Below are 6177 nucleotides of genomic sequence, written 5' to 3'. Positions count from 1 at the left end.
AGTAGATAGTTTCTTCATTCACACTGATATCAGCAGTAGATAGCTGCTTCATCTACGCTGATATTAGCAGTAGATAGTTTCTTCATTCACACTGATATCAGCAGTAGATAGCTGCTTCATCTACGCTGATATCAGCAGTAGATAGTTGCTTCATCCACGCTGATATCAGCAGTAGATAGCTACTTCATCCACACCGATATCAACAGTAGATAGTTTCTTTATCCACACTGATATCAGCAGTAGATAGCTTCTTCATCCACACTGATATTACTAGTAGCAGTAGATATATAGTTTCTTCATTCACACTGATATCAGCAGTAGATAGCTTCTTCATCCACACTGATATCAACAGTATATAGCTTTTGAAATTGAAAACAGAAAGAGCAGATATGACTTGCAAAATCAGCATAGAATTTAGACACGATCGATGTACCAAGTTGGTGTTCTGGGAAACAAAAATGTTATGAAAATGTATTGAGAGAATGCAATAAATGTTCCCATAACCCGGATAGGGACAAGTTGACTATTTTATATAATTAAGAATATATTGTAAATTTTTTTAACTGATCCGATTTGTTTTGGTTTTGGCGCAATAACTGGAATATACGCGGTAGTGAGAGACTAATAACAAAGGGGTCAACAGGCAGCAATTGTTTAAACAATCCTCACTGCCGATGAATTTCTAACATGGCATGGTGATAGAATATGATGACCTCTTGAGCTGTATACTATTGTGGTATATTATTTGCATATGAATATTAATGAGTTTATTTGCATTTGTTGCCTTAATTTCCATCATCCACTCTGCAGATTAAATACAACAGCCGATCAACATTAAATTAAGGTTGGTAGGGTGACAGAGAATGACGACCTCTTGTGACCATTGGCTTGGTGTGATGTTAATTGCACACTTATGAATATTAAGGTCCTTATTTGCATATATATAAACCTTTGCGGAGCGACCTTATTATGCTTTCATCTCTTATATGACTCTGCTGACGTCATGCTAGTATTGTGGGAACGAGTCACAAATAATATATTTTAGAGAACCATTTTCTTTTGTGGGTTCCTATCAATATACATTCAAAAGAACAGAAATATTCTGTTCATATTAATTGAAAAATATTTACTTTCTAATTGATTTATAGTAATCGATTTTTGGCTCAACACATTTATCACAAAACATGCGCTATTTAGGTTACTGGGAGAAAAAAATAGGTCACCTCATGCAAATACATAATTCAGTCGGTCAAGTGGGCTGTTTCAGCTAATATCCATACACCCTCTGTGGAAGACATGTCCTTAACCTTCACACAGAAAGTGTACATTTCAATTAGGGGTTACTTGAGTCGGTGACTCCATTTGAAATCTACACCCCCTGTGTGGGAGATTAAGATCATGTCTTCCATAGGGGTGTATGGAATTCAACTGGAATATCCCATTAGTAAAACTACGACAGCTGAAAGCTTTGTCATGTAAACATAATGTTTTACAGTGAAGCAAAATGAACACTGAACAATTCGAAATCTATTTAATTCGGGTAAATTTTAGGTTATGCATGCAACATCGGGTAACAAACAGTTGCATTTATTGATTGTATAGAGGTTTTTGAGACCCATACAGGTTAAGTTGAGTAAAATATCTATAAAAGTAACATAGCAACAAACAAAAGTCTATATGAACGATAAAAAAATGAGAAAATAAATGAGAAACAGAGTAAGTCAATAATAACGCACGTGTCTCCCTGTATAACAAACTGGTGTGCCTTTCAATCGATAGCTAAATTTGAAATTGTTCTGCATATTTAGTTCAATTTTTATCCATTCAATAGGCAAGAAGGAAGTTTCAAAAATTACATATCTATTTAATTTCATTTTTGAAACTACCTTCTTGCCTATTGCCCTTTCATTCCATCATGCCAGAAACACAAAGCCTCTTAGGTCCAATTTCTCGAAGCTTGGCTAGTGGTCAAGCAGGGGTGCAAATTGTGATTTCTTCCTCAGGAGCAAGGTTTTTAGGCTCAAGATTTCCTCAATCATAAGCAGACATAATATATCTTTATTCTACACTTCGAAAGACGACAATGGTAACATAGCATTTTTTCAGAGAGACTCTACATGTTAAGTCTTCGAGCTTTCAAACTAAGGGGTTTTTTTGGGACGATGTGCGCGCGTAGCGCGCAAAAGTTGGTATTTCAAACTAGTGTGGCACATTGGTGGCACACGGTCTTTTTTCCCCTTTACTTTTCCTTCCCCCTCCACCGATTTTCCTTTCATTTTTTGTCAGAGTGAGCACATTTCTCTTTCATATTAGTCAGGGGGCTCTGCCCTGCAGGGCATTGCTCCATTGCCTCAAGCCACCCTTTCCAACTTCTTCCCAAATCAGAACGTATATACATCTTAGTTTAACAAAATCTTGGGAGCATTGTGTTTTGTACTACTCTTCTGTCCAGCATCTCGAAAATCTTTCTCAGCTACAGTTGCATTCGGTGAGCAAAGTCATGTGTAAAGTGAGCTCTGTGTAGACCAGTGGCGTAGATTTCTTTATTGACATTGGGGGGGGTGGGGTTGGAAAAAGTATAGTGAATCAAGCACCTTTTTGTGACAGAATAAGTTAATGGCACAAATGCGCGCGAAAAAATGTGCCATATTGACGCTAAATTAATGAATTATGGTGCATCCATTTGCTGACGATGTATCTCCATTTTTGCCTTTTTAAATTTTACCCTCTTAATGTTCATTTGGCAGGCCCATTACTTTTACAACTTGTTCAGTGCTTTATGTTTCTTCATTTTAAATTTATTTCCTCAAGATTTTCCAGGTTGTTTACAACTCACTGGCACTTCTGATTTTTTAGTATTGATACACTGAATTTCCTTAATGACTACAATTTTTCAATAAATTGCTGCTTTGTATAAATTTCCTCAGATAGGTGCCCCATTACCACCTACATTCACGCATCTTCTTTTTTCCCTCTTGAATTACATTGAATACCTAGTCTCGTGATGAATTGTAAATTTCCTCAACCATTGCCAACCATTTTCATATTCTTACACAACACATTCCTCTTTTAAGGCTCCTATATTTTGTACAAACATGTGAATTCCTCAAAATTTTGCACAACCAGTGTCTTGAGATTTACTCTCTTCCATTCGGTAGCTTCACTGCCTCACTGCTGTCAACTTGTTGATTATTAACTTGTTCTTTAGCTGAGATCTGTTTCCCTCTACGTTATCTCTTCTACCTCACTCCCCTCATTTTCTTCCTCTTTCCTCTTCCCCCTTTTTTCCTTTTCTTTCCTCTTTCTTTTCTTCTCCCTCCCTCTTTTTCTCTCTCTCTCTCTCTTTGCTCAAGGCATTGTTTCCTCAATTTTGACTCCCATTTCCTAGGAGCGGTGCTCCCCGCTCCCGCACAATTTGCATCCCTGTGGTCAAGTTTCCTAAGCCAGCAGGCTTGCCTTACCAATGTGGATCCATTTCATTGGTTTATCTTTCTAGGTGATGTACGGTGTGAAATTGTAAGCATTGGTATAGGACTAATTGGGCTTAAGGTTGGTCTGAACCCTGGAATTATGGAAACTTTCGGGCCTCATAGCTTCTAAATTATTGGTCTAAAGTATATAAAAGTATACATATTTAGAATGGCAAAGACTTGATAAGTTCATCTGTGAGGTCATTTTGGGCCAAAATGGCACTTTTGGCCCAAAATCCCAAAAATAACGGTTTTTGGCCCACTTCTTTTTTATGCACCGTAACAAAAAAATTCTTGGGCCAAATCTTGTTTTAATTAATTTTTTAAAACTAGATCAAAATATCTAGGACCCGTTTTTTCATTTTTTTTAATTTTTACCAATTTCACCAAAAATATTTGAAATTTGTGCCAAAATCAGGCTTTTTATGATTTTTTGAAAATCAGCATTTTTTGACCATTTTTGGCTAAATTTCTCAAAGTTAGTCGAAATTCAAAAAAATGAAAAAACGAGTCCTAGATATTTTGATCTAGTTTTTAAAAATTAATAAAAAAAAAAATTTTGGCCCAAGAATTTTTTTGTTACGGTTTGCATAAAAAAGAAGTGGGCCAAAAACCGTTATTTTTGGGATTTTGGGCCAAAAGTGCCATTTTGGCCCAAATGTGACCTCACAGATGAACTTATCAAGTCTTTGCCATTCTAAATATGTATACTTTTATATACTTTAGACCAACAATTTAGAAGTTATGAGGCCCGAAAGTTTCCATAATTCCAGGGTTCAGACCAACCTTAAGCCTAATGGCTTAGGAAGCCTGACCACTAGCCATGCTTTGAGAAACCGACCTTTAAAAACCATCACACCACTATGTGTCAGTTTCAAATTGGGCAGTGACGCAGCCAGGACTTTTTCAGAGGGCGTAAAGCAACTTTCGAGAGGCCAAATGTGACGGAAAAGGTCAAATATGGGCTAACAAGCACAAGAAAAGCATAAAAATCTTGAATATCAGGTGGCCAGCATCTCACAGGGTGCAATGGATGGAAGGTGATGGGGGTAGACAGCTGCCCCACTTGGCTAGACCACTGACAGGAAACCTCTTTGTAGTAGCGAATAGCTCTATTTGTCATTTTTGAAATCATACCTTTTTTGTGTGTAAATTATATCTGGTTCTCAAATCAAGTCACATGGTATTTGGCTATTGCAGTTGAAATACACACTACCTCTGTGGCAGGGAGTATGTTTTTCAAATGTAATTGGGCAGGGTTAATCACCTGTCTTAAAGCTTTACCTATATCGTCCACAACTAGAGCGAGTATTGCAAATGGTAATTACCCAATTGTCTATTCTATTTGAAACTTATACTCCCTCTGTGGAAGACTTTAGCTAAATCTTACACAGGGGGAGTGTGGATTTGAACTGGAATAGCCGATTGAGCTAAATGTGTAGAACAGGAAAACAAATTTCCCCATCCATGGAACTTATTGATTTCCTCGTTTAGTGTTAATTTCATCCATAAATTATAACAATACCTTTTGTACATAATATAGGTCATCATCTACTGTGAAATATCTTGCTCTGCTCTGTCTGTTGGTGAATGAAATGCGTCAAAGTACTTGTAATTTATCGATATGGTTCAGATTCTATACATATGATCAATTCCATTATGCTCACGATAGCTGGTTTTTATTGAAGTTGTCGTCAACGTGAGTTTGATTAATTAGTATTACTTTTTAATTAGTCGATATAACATCATGTGCTATTCCATTTAGAATATATATGTGACGTGTCATGTCAAAAGGAGACACTTTTGGGCAGGGTCGTAAATGGAGAAATAGCCAAAAATCTGCCCAGGGGAATTTTTTTCACAATTTGGGTTTGTTGCGAATTTGTGATGTTATTATTGTTTAAAATATTCTCTGATAGTTTCAGGCCAGAATATAACTGACATCTTGTATTTTTGAGACATTTTTCTAGGTAATGCCTACTCTCAACATTGTCAATAATATTTTTAAAGGCCCATATCTCAATTTCCAATTTTATAATACCATAACTTACGAACTCAATATCTTCGCTTAGGAATGTCCGATTTCATTGGGGAAAACATCATTGTGGAGCAAAATATCTCTATTATTTAAGATATGTAAAAACCTCAAAATTTATAACCTGCCCAAAAGTGTCTCCTTTTGACATGACACATCAAATATTACCTCTGTTGAAGAATTTGGAAATATCTACCACAGGGGGAGTATGAATTTCAAATGTATAGCAAATTCCCTCGATGCAAAACATTCTAACATAATGTTATTAAGTCTTGACAAAATATTTTGCAAAAATGTTTGCTTAAAAATATATTTTGCAATAACATTTTGACAACATTAAAAAAAAAATGTTGTTGGAGTGTTTTTTCATGTAAAATGGTTTAAAAATGTTTTTGTGACCTTTATATAATTGACATTTAAATGTTATTAACATGTTTTGACCAAAACCAAAATGTGTTTGTAAATAAAATAAATAAATAAATAAATAAATTTCAGTGTTTTATAATATATAGCGCCTTTTCCCAGATCTCAAAGGGATCAAAGCACTGTAATTTTGCTGCCATGGTGAACCATCACAATCAGATTGCATCAACTAACATTTTAAAAATATTTTTGTGTTTGCTGGGATGTTAAGAAATACAACCATTAAAACACACAATTAACATTTATATC

The sequence above is a fragment of the Amphiura filiformis genome, chromosome 15 (genome assembly GCF_039555335.1).
Source record: "Amphiura filiformis chromosome 15, Afil_fr2py, whole genome shotgun sequence".
In the NCBI taxonomy this organism is placed as follows: Eukaryota; Metazoa; Echinodermata; class Ophiuroidea; order Amphilepidida; family Amphiuridae; genus Amphiura; species Amphiura filiformis.
The sequence above is the reverse complement of the archived record's forward strand: the minus strand, read 5'-3'. Positions refer to the sequence as shown.